Raw genomic sequence first — 11,740 nt, forward strand, 5'->3', positions numbered from 1 at the left:
GGAGGTCGCACAATGAAGAAGGAGGAGACGCACGTTAGTCAACGAAGGAGGAGGCGCACGATGGTCGGTGAAGAAGAAGAAGGAGTTGTGAAGAAGAAGAAGGAGGCGCACGACGATTGGCTGTAGTGGTCAGTTTTAGGGTCTCTGGTATTTGGGCTTTTGGGGCTGGCAGGCCCAGCTATTAAGGGTTAAAAAACTACAGAAAACCCTAGAAAACATAGGCGGATGCCTCACTAAGCGCTTGAGGTGCCACTCAAAGGCATGTGCCTCCAGTGGATGAGCCGCACGCCTTAACTCCTACCCTGTGAGGCGTAGGAGTTGAGGCGCTTTTCCAGCGCCTCCTTTCGAGGCGCGCTTGAAGGTGTGTGCCTCAGGCGCTTTTTAAAGCACTGACGGTAGTATCACCAATATTCATTTGGATTACCATAACCGTTTTATCTATCTTTTCCTAGCATATGGACCTTGTATACGAGGTTTTGGTTGCATGAGGAAAGTTATTAGTGTTGATGGAACGTGGTTCAAGGGAAAATTCAGAAGTACGTTGTTAGTTGCCACTACGAACACAACTAAAGAAAAATAGATAAATAAATACAAAAAAAAAACAAGATATTTCTTCACTATAGTCTATTCTTAGCCGTTCAATCCCCGGCAACGGCGCTAAAAACTTGTTGCAAATAATTTGACTACGCTTGCAAGTGCATAAGTCGTACAAGTAATAAAGTGGTCCGAAGATCGATATCGTCCCACGAGGATTGACGTTAAGAATGTAAACTAACTATTGTGAATATCATATCTTAACTTTATCTAAGCGATCAAATTTGGATGTGATAAACTCAAAGAAAAACTAAAATAAAGGAAAAATAAATCAAAAGGAAAGATGACAGTAATTAATAACACGTGCTAAAATTAAAACGGAAAATCAATATAATGAAAATGTTAGGGTCTTGACTTTACTCTATTGTGATTATGTTTCACATAGTAATGTGCCTAACCTAACTCAACGTTCTCAAGAACCTAGAGTGATATGTATCCTTATAGCCTCTCTCGAGTGCCGCATAAAGAATGTGTAGGTGATATCAAGCCTATATCTCTATACAACTATTCATCCCTACCTTCATTAAGTTCCACTCTAGTAACAATTCCTGGAATTCCACTTCTCAATTTCACAACCTAAAATTGTTTCGGTTACCCAGGCAATGTTTATCTCTCGATCTCACACCAACCTAAGTTGTTCTACCCGTTTCTTGATTGCTTGAATGTTCCCCTCTCGAGTATTAATCCTCACAATCTAAATCAGCCCAATTCAAAATCTCATAAAGCATAGCAATATGTAAATCATAGATTTGGTAGCAATAATTCAAAATAGAACACAAAAGAAACGAAGAGCTTTAATTAAATGAACTGTAAAACATTGAAACACTAATCACAAATAGAGATTCATCTAAACCCTAACAAATAAGAAAATTAGCCACACATCATGTGGTTCACAGTCTCAAAATAATACTCAAAATCTAGAAAAATACAAGAAGAAAGAGAAGAAAGAACGCTTGGAATTCTTGAAGAACTGCTCCAATTTCAAATCCTCTCCGATTCAGTTTTTCTTCTTTTGCAAACCCTTTTTCTCTCCCTTTTCTCAGTTTTTAGTCTCTCTTTTTATATCCCACATCCAGCACGCCTCCCAAGAAGCCAATCACTTTCCATAAAAATCTGCGCCACTAACCTAGGGCAAAACGCGTGTTTTTAATAAAATCGGGAGGTGACATATCGCAGCTCTCGCTATTATCTGTGCACCAGAGGTAGGCAGAAAATCAGGTGACATATCACCTATAGGCAATGACATATCGCCTGGATGCAGCGACATATCACCGGAAAAGAAGCAACATGTCGCAGCTCTCGCTGTTCCTTCGTACAAGTTCGCTCGATTTTGCTCCTTTTTCGAGCTGCATCGCCATCTAAAGGAGACGTATCGCCTCATTCTCTGTCTTTTTTATCCAAAATGCCTCAAAACTCAGTGATTTCATCCATTACTGCACACTCAAGGGAAAATCATCAAATCCACATAAAAACTTGAGGAAAAACACGCCGAAACTAGCTAAAGGAGTAACGAATGAGTGCATAAATTACGCACTCATCAGTGCTCATTTTAAAGGAAATTGATATTATATTATGACCACAAACATGTCTGAGTCAGTTAATGTAATGCTCAAAGATGTTCGAGATTACCTAGTCATTGTCCTTTTGAATTTTATACAAGCGAAGATATCAGAGTGGTTTAATAACAGGCGGATCGAAGCTTCTAAAACTAAAACATTATTGACACCAAGTGTGGAAAAAACTCTTCGTGAGAGGCACAACAAAGCGGGATTTCTACCGGCCACAAGACTTAATATTGTTGAGTTCCAAGTAACAGGTGGAGAGACCACTGCAATTGTCAACATTGGAGCAAGGAGTTGCACTTGTCGTGTGTTTGACCTTGAGCAAATACCATGCGAGCATGCAATATCATGCTGTAGAGAAGCAAGAATATCTCTATATGATTTATGTTCAAAATACTACAGGACAAAAGTTTGGGCTCTTGCATACACTGAGAGAATCTATCCTATGCCGGATACTTCGCAATGGGATATTCCGAATGACGTAAAGGAAATTCGCCTTCTACCACCACAAGTTGTACCAAAAAGGGGTAGGCCAAAGCAAAAATACATTCCCAACATAGGTGAGTTCACACGAAGGCAGAACTGATGTGCTAGGTGTGGGCAATATGGACACTATGAAAAGAAATGTAAAAACGCACCGATGTATTCATGAAAAAAAAATATTGTTTTTAACAATTGAAATATTATTATTGGCGTTGCAATGTTTTTACATTTCTTATATTCAACAGGTTATTTTGGCTTTGGGGAAGCTCGTAATTATAGGGAAATGTTGTCTAAATTTTTAGAACAGAACACATAAGTGTAAGAACAGACCATGACCACCAAACCATATTTAGGACAATTAGAATGAGAACAAACCAAAAAACATACCATTATTTGAATGCCAACAGACCAAGAATAGACCATGATGATTTGTTTTTTTTATTTTTTGGAAAGCTTCATACCAATCCCGAACAATTGAGAAATATTTAATTTATAAAAGAGAAATAAAATTGTTAAAAAATGAAAAAACTAAGAACAAACCAAGTACAGACCAAGAACAGACCAAGCAAAGACCACGAACCTACCACACTTGACCAAGAATAGACCATGATGATTATGTTTTTTGAAAGCTTCATACCAGTCTCAAACAATGGAGAAACATTTAATTTATAAAAGAGAAAAAAATGGTAAACAATGAAAAAACTAAGAAAAGACCACAAACCGACCACACTTGACCAAGAATGGACCATGATGATTTTTTTATTTTTTGAAAAGCTTCATACCAGTCCCGAAGATTGGAGAAATATTTAGTTTATAAAATAGACAAAAAAATTGGTAAGAAATGAAAAAACCAAGAACAGACTAAGAAAAGACCACGAACCGACCACACTTGACCAAGAATAGACCATGATGATTTTTTTTAGAAAGCTTCATACCAGTCCTGAACAATGGAGAAATATTTATTTTATAAAAGAGTAAAACTTGGTAAAAAATGTAAAAACCAAGAACAGATCAAGAACAAACCAAGAACAAACCACGAACAGAGCAAGAACAGACCACGAATAGATAAGACATTACTATGAACATACCAGCCAGACCAAGAACAAACTAAGAACAAACTAAGAACAAACTCTAATAAAACATTAAAAAAATACATTTGAACATATTTTTTGGTTTTTTTGGTATTAAGACATGACTTTATCAATATATTGATGAAACAATATAATTAATTTATAAAAAAGTATTTAATTAAACGTGATACGTAAGAAGTAAAAACATAATTCTACGTATTATGCAAGACATCGTGTATAAAACAAAGTTATGTTATGTTGTGATGGATATAATTAAATAACGTTGTAAAAATTAATAAATACTCAATTCAATATCTATGAAATACATCAATGTCATAAATTGATGATCGAAAATTCATAAAAGTAAAAAAAAATTATTAAATATTGATTTGTCTTGTCTATTCATGGTCTGCTCTTAGTTTGTTCTTGGTTAGTTCTTAGTCTGGTCAGTTTATTCTTGGTCTGTTCTTGGTCTATTTTTGTTTGGTTGGTCGGTTCGTGGTCTGTTCTTGGTTTGTATGGTCAGTTCGTGGTCTGTTCTTGGTTTTTTTATTTTTTACTAATTTTTTTTCTCTTTTATAAATTAAATATTTCTCCACTGTTCGGACTGGTATGAAACTTTCCAAAAAATAAAAAAAAAATCATCATATTCTATTCTTGGTCAAATGTGGTTAGTTTGTGGTCTTTTCTTAGTCTGTTCATGGTCCGTTCTTGGTTTCTTCACTTTTATCAATTTTTTCTCTTTTATAAATTAAATATTTCTCCATTGTTCGGGACTGGTATGAAGCTTTCCAAAAAATTAAAAAAAATCATCATGGTCTCTTCTAGGTCAAGTGTGGTTGGTTTGTTGCCTTTTCTTGGTCTGTTCTTAATCTGCCCGTGGTCTGTTCTTGGTTTGTTCTTAGTTTTTTTCATTTTTTACCAATTTTTTTATCTTTTATAAATTAAATATTTCTCCATTGTTCGGGATTGGTATGAAGATTTCACACAAAAAATCATCATGGTCTATTCTTGGTCAAGTGTTGTCGGTTCGTGGTCTTATTTTGGTCTATTCTTGGTTTTTTTATTTTTTACCAATTTTTTTCTCTTTTATAAATTAAATATTTCTCCATTGTTAGGGACAGGTATGAAGCTTTCCGGAAAAAAAATCATCATGGTCTATTCTTGGTGAAGTGAGGTCTGTTCATGGTTTTTCTTAGTTTGTTCTTACTCTGTTCTTGGTTTTTACATTTTTTACCAATTTTTTTCTCTTTTATAAATAAAATATTTCTCCATTATTTGGCACTGGTATGAAGCTTTCCAAAAAATAAAAAAAAATTATCATAGTCCATTCTTGGTCAATTGTGGTCGGTTTGTGGTCTTTTCTTGGTCTGTTCTCGGTATGTTCTTAGTTTATTTTTGGTCTATTCTTAGTCTGTTCGGTCTGTTCTTAGTCCGGTTGGTCAGTTCGTGGTATGTTCTTGGTTTGTTCTTATAACATCTCGAGAAATTAAACGAGACTAATTAAGGTAATTCAAATTTATTAGTGTGCCTAATTTGGTTTAATTAAATAATTATGTTCAATAAATGTTTCTGACATGTAAATTTAAATAATTCCAAGGAATTTAAATATTTTTAGTAATTATATTTTCACCCCCCGAAGTGTGTGTAGACACAGCTCTCTCTCTCTCTCTCTTTCTCACTCTCTCTTTCTCTCTCGTTTTCTCCCGTAAATCAACCTGATTTCGAACCAAAGGAGAATTGCAAGAAGTTTACAACGTCAAGAGGAGTATTTGAGGTAAGATTTTTGAAGAACTTCTCTTGAATTTCGGATTTTTCAAATTAGAAAACTTATTTTGGTTTGAAATAGATTTTTATGGATTTTGAGTAAAACCGTAGTAGAAATTGGAAATCTTTGGTTCTTTGGACTTAATTTAGTAACTAGAACCTGGATTTGGTTGTTTTCCCTTGAAATGTTTCAGATTTGAACTTGAAATTGCAGGTTTTTGGGCTGATTTGGTGAGTTTTCTCGCACTTCAGTTCCCCACCAGTAGACCTTAGCGCTCGACCGGATTGCACACCATTGGTCGACCGGTAGTGTTGCACATCTCTATCATCGGTGTACACGGGGTTTGACCCTGTTTTGTTGAAAAACCCTGTTTTGACCTTGATTTTTTAAGAGAACCCAAATTAGCTTCATTTTGGGATCTAAAGTGAATGGATTAGCATCTTTAATCCATGTTTTGGAATCAAAAACCTTGGAATGATGATTTGAAACATAAAATGATTTATGAAACTTGAAATTGGATTAAGGCACACTAATAGGAAATCAAAGGGTATAATTGAGATTGAATTGCTTTAGGAATGAGAATTGGATCCTAAAGTATTGTTTTGTATCAATGCTAGCTAAGGAGTTGAATTGAAGGCTTTGAGGAAGCGGAAGCTAGAATAGTGCAACGCTAGCCATAGGTTTGGTGCTTACGAGGTAGGATTTGTTACCCCTTTCTTTGATAGCTAGTTTTCAAAAGAGTTTTGGCCATGCAAATGTTTTAAAGAAAGGGCATGTTTGCGAAAGAAAAGCATTTTCAAAACAATAGCTTGATTTAGGTATTGGAATGATAATGAACTATTTCAGAAAGTTTAATGAATGATTTCTTAAGATAAGAGATTTTGTGAATCGGTAAACCGGCTGATGGCCTAGATAGGATATGGAGAGTGTATTCTTAGGGGCAGAACCCAAAACCCGGACCGGGCCACTACGGTGGTGTTAAGGCTTGTGCGTGTGGTTGTGTAAGTAATTTATCAGAGGATAAATTACTTACTAATACCTGTAACACAAAATTTTCAGTTTATATTCCTTTCAGAAAAAGGATGTGAGGTTCTGACTGTTGTGTTGGAACTGAATGTCTACATTTATTTATTTATTTATTTATCTATTTACTGGTTCATTCATTTATTTACTTGTTTACAAAGCTTATTTAAAAATACATCCTACTGGGCCTTTCGCTTATGTTTTATCTGTTTATAAATATTAAGCCCTCCCAGGTGACTCTAGGAGCAGTACTGAATAGCTGATATAACTGCTACCATCTGATCTAGTAAGGATTGTGATCATCCTTTCTGTGTACAAATGTAGAATTGTAAATTCTGTAAACTCTGAACTTTAGATTTCTAGATAGTGGTTGATGTCTGTAATGTTATTTACATGTTCATATATGTACAATACTATAGACTATGTGGGTGAAGCCCTGAATGATGTTAGAAGCTCAAGTTTTAACCTCTTGTAATCAGAAAGTGCGGCAGACCCCGTAACTTTCTTGTACTTTATTTTCTGCTAAATAGTAGGGCTCGTTTGGAGATCTCTTTAATATTTTACTTTTGATTTTGATTATTATGATGATAAAGGTTTAATTACTTTCTTGATCACGTTTAACTCCTAAACGAGCCTCCATGTCCCTAACCCCAGCTTCGGGGCGTGACAGAGTGGTATCAGAGCCTTAGGTTTAGAAACCACAGGATTGTACATACATGTATGACATCAGGAATCCACCAAGAAGTCTAGTTTCTTTTTAGTTAAGGGAGATGCCGCCGCGTCGTAGATCAGTTAACCAACCGGCACCACAGAATCAAGAATTCATTGATGCCATGTATGCTACTTTCCAAGGGATGGCCATACGAGCTCAGAATGAGCGACCGACCAAAGATAGGAAGTAGAGCTATTTCCATGAATTTAGACGTGGACCTATCCCCACATTCAATAGTGAGGGAGGACCTCAAGAGGCAGAATATTGGTTTGATTCTATTGTAAAGCGCCTGAACACCATGGGAATACCGGAGGAGTATTGGGTGGAATTCGCAGTGTATAAATTAGAAGGCCAAGCAAGTACTTGGTGGAAACAAGTGAGGAGAAGGCTTGATATTGCGGGAATGAGTTGGGATCAATTCGAAGCTCTCTTTAATGAACAATACTTCCCTCAGGAGTTATCAGGATGAAAAGGCAATGGAGTTTATGTCCTTGGAAATGACTTATCCCGGTCTGCACCATCTATGGTGGAGTCTGAGCATTTGAAGAGCCTTAAATTCGAAAAAGGTCTTAAGAATTCTGTAAGGAGACCATTGGTGGCTCTGAGAAATCAAAATTTTTGAGAATTGGTGGATGATGTTATCATCAAAGCAAGGAAGCAGCTGGTCGAGTTTCTATTTCTGGTGGACCTTCTGCTTCAAGCGGGTCACAGCAGAGTGGTAGAAGAAACCGTAATCAGCGACAAATTAGTGGAGAGATGAACAGTGGTGGCAGTAGTTCGTCTGGAAGTGACTAGAGTGGTCCTTATAGACCCAAGTGCCATCATTGTGGGCAAGTTGGCCACATTAGGAGAAACTGTCCAAATCGGAATCGGCCACCGACTCAACAATCTCAGAGTGATGCTTCTTACGGTTAAGAAAGACCACCACAGTTTATGCCGCCTTACGAGCCACAGCTGCCAACACCAATGTCATTTCCTCCTGCCCCAACATACCAACCGGCGTATTATCCACAGGTTCGACCTCAAGTGTTGGGCTCAATGCAGATACCTCCGCCACAACAATATAGGCCAGGGACCCAGAGGCCTAATATTGCTGATAAAGGAAAGGGAAAAATGCAGGGACAAGCTTATGCCCTGACAGGAGGTAATTCTGGAGGACAGGCCAGCAACACTGTGGTTGAGGGTATGATTCTAATCTCTCACTCTTTAGCACATGTGTTGTTTGACACTGGTGCTGCACATTCTTTTATATCAAGTTCTTTTGTACAAACTTTGAAACTGAAATCTGAGAGCTTGGAAACCCCGATGACTTTGAACTCCCCACTGGGATGTGTGGAGGTGATTAGTGTATGTAGATCGTGTGAAATCATGATTGGAGGTGAGCGATTGAGAGCTGATCTCATTATCCTTCCGATGAGTCTATTTGACGTAGTGCTCGGAATGGATTGGTTATCAAGATACGGTGCTATTATTGATTGCTACTGTAGAAGAGTAACTTTGATGACTAATTCTAGAACGATGATCACCTATCAAGCAGACATCAACCCAGTCCTGGAAGCACGACTGTTAGAGGACGTAGGAACCTAGCCTGCTTTTCTTTCCTTCTTGCTTTAAAAGATGAACCCGAGGTAATTGGAGATAATATACGAATTCATGTGGTCGATGAGTTAGTAGATGTATTTCCTGATGAGTTACATGGGTTACCGCCAGATCGGGAGATTGAATTCTGTATTGTCTTAATTCTGGGAACGGCTCCTATCTCTATTCCTCCTTACCGAATGGCACCTGCAGAAATGAAAGAGTTGAAGAAGCAGCTTAGAGAATTAGCAGAAAAATGATATATCAGGAATAACACTTCCCCATAGGGTGCACCTGTGTTGTTTGTAAAGAAGCACAACGGATCTCTTCGGTTGTGCATCGACTATCGTCAATTGAATAGAGTAACTGTAAAGAATAAAGACCCACTGCCGATGATCGATGAGCTATTTGATCAGTTGGGTGGATCATAGTATTACTCTAAGATTGACTTTAGGTTAGGATATCATCAGTTAAAGACTAAGGAGGAAGACATTCTAAAAACTGCTTTTAGAACTCGGTATGGACATTTTGAGTTTCTAGTGATGCCTTTTGGGCTGACGAATGCCCCAGCTGCATTCATGGATTTAATGAACCGGGTCTTCCAGCCATACTTGGGTCAATTTGTAATTATTTTCATCAATGAAATTCTTATTTACTTGAAGACTTAGAAAGAACATGAACATCATTTGAGAATTGTTCTTCAGACTCTCCGTGAACACCAATTATATGTGAAGAAAGATAAGTGTGACTTCTGGCTGACGGAAGTGAAGTTCCTTAGACATGTAATATCAGGACAAGGAATTTCTGTAGATCCTTCAAAGATTGAAACAGTGTTATAGTGAGAAAGGCCGAAGAATGTAGCTGAGATTCGAATTGAAATAAAACTGCTGAAATTTCTATTTTTCACTGATATTGCACTATGCATAACTAATATTTACGAATTTACTCTAAAGAAATATTCGTATTATAACTTTACACATTTCAGGAAAGTTTGTTCGGTACATAAAGTTTCTATACAACATTCTCTCGATCAAGTAAAAATTTTACTACTTACAATTCCAGAAAGAATTACGGTCAAATGCCAGACTGTCTGGATTGGGCCAAAATTTTCCTAGTCATTACATTCACCCCTCCTTAAGAATTTTCATCGTGAAAATTAGAACATATGGGGGTATTTTTCTCTAATTTCTTCTTCTACTTCCCAAGTGGCTTCTGTGACTCTGTGATTTTTCCACTGAACTTTAATCATTAGGATGCTACGACTTCTGAGTTTCTTCTGTTATCGTGCTAAAATTTGAACTGGTTGCTCCTCATAGGATAAATCTTCACGGATCTGAATAGGCTCATACTGTAACACATGTGATGGATCCGAGATATATTTCTGGAGCATTGCTACATGAAACACATTGTGCACTGAAGCCAAGTATGTCAGCAGAGCTAGTCGGTAAGCTACCTTCCCTATTCTTTCAATAATCTCGAAAGGTCCTAAGTAACGTGGGCTCAACTTACCTTTGTTCCCAAAATGCATCACACCCTTCATTGGTGCAACTTTCAGGAATACGGAGTCCCCTATAGAGAATTCCAAGGGTCTCCGGCGTTTATCTGCATAACTTTTCTACCGGCTTTGAGCTGTCTCTAATCTTCTGCAAATCTTTTGCACTGTGTCAATGGCCTCTTGAACGAACTCTGTCTTGTGAAGCTGCTTTTCTCGAGTATCATACCAATGGACTGGTGATCTGTATTTCCTTCCGTATAGCACTTCATACGGAGCCATGTCGATGGAAGCTTGATCACTGTTATTATACGCAAATTCGATCAATGGCAATTTCATGTTCCATGCTCCTTTGAAATCCATAGCGCAAGCACAAAGTATATCTTCTAGGGTCTGAATTGTTCTCTCAGATTGTCCATCCGTCTGGGATGAAATGCTGTGCTATAGCGTAAGTCTATTCCCATCGCTTCTTGAACACTTCTCTAAAAATTAGAGGTAAATCGGATGTCTCTGCCTAACACTATACTAACTGGTACTCCATGTAGCTTTACTATGATAGCCACATATAACTCAGCTAATTTCTCTAAGGAGTAAGTTATCTTGATTGGGATGAAATGCGCTGATTTCGTTAGCTGATCTACTATTACCCAAATGGCACCATATCCTCCGCTGGTTTTCAGAAGTTTGGTCACAAAATCCATGGTTAGATGTTTCCACTTCCATTCTGAGATCTCTAGTGGCTGCAATCTTCCAGTTGGTCTTTGATGTTCTGCTTTGACTTTCTGACATGTTAAACAATGACTAACAAAGTCAACTATGTCATTCTTCATTCGCTTCCACCAAAAATGTTGTTTCAAGTCTTGATACATCTTGGTGGCACTTGGATGTACGGAATATGGCGTGTTGTGCGCTTCTATTAGTATATGCTTCTTGATTCTTTCTTGATCCGGTACACAAATTCTTCTTTGGTACAAGAGAATCCCGTCTTCTAAAAGGCTGAAGTTTGACTTTGCATTTTCTACCATCTCTTTCCTGTATTTATCCATAGTTGGATCACATTTCTAAGCTTCTCGTATCTCATCTTGTAGCACGGGTTGCAGTCGCAAAGAAGCTAATTTGTTGGAGATTAATTCAAGATCCAGGAGATTAATCTCTTGTCGAAGCTGTTTGGGCAACAATTCGATCTCCACTGGAGTTCGCATTGCTGGATATCTACTCAAAGCGTCTGCTACACGGTTAGCTTTACCTGGATGATAGAGGATTCACAATAATAGTCCTTCACGGAATATGGCGTGTTGTGTGCTTCTGTTAGTATCTGCTTCTTGATTCCTTCTTGATCCGGTACACAAATTCTTCTTTGGTACAAGAGAATCCCATCTTCTAAAAGGCTAAAGTTTGACTTTGCATTTTCTACCATCTCCTTCCTGTATTTATCCATAGTTGGATCACATTTCTGAG

Source organism: Morus notabilis, unplaced genomic scaffold (genome assembly GCF_000414095.1).
Source record: "Morus notabilis unplaced genomic scaffold, ASM41409v2 Scaffold279, whole genome shotgun sequence".
In the NCBI taxonomy this organism is placed as follows: domain Eukaryota; kingdom Viridiplantae; phylum Streptophyta; class Magnoliopsida; order Rosales; family Moraceae; genus Morus; species Morus notabilis.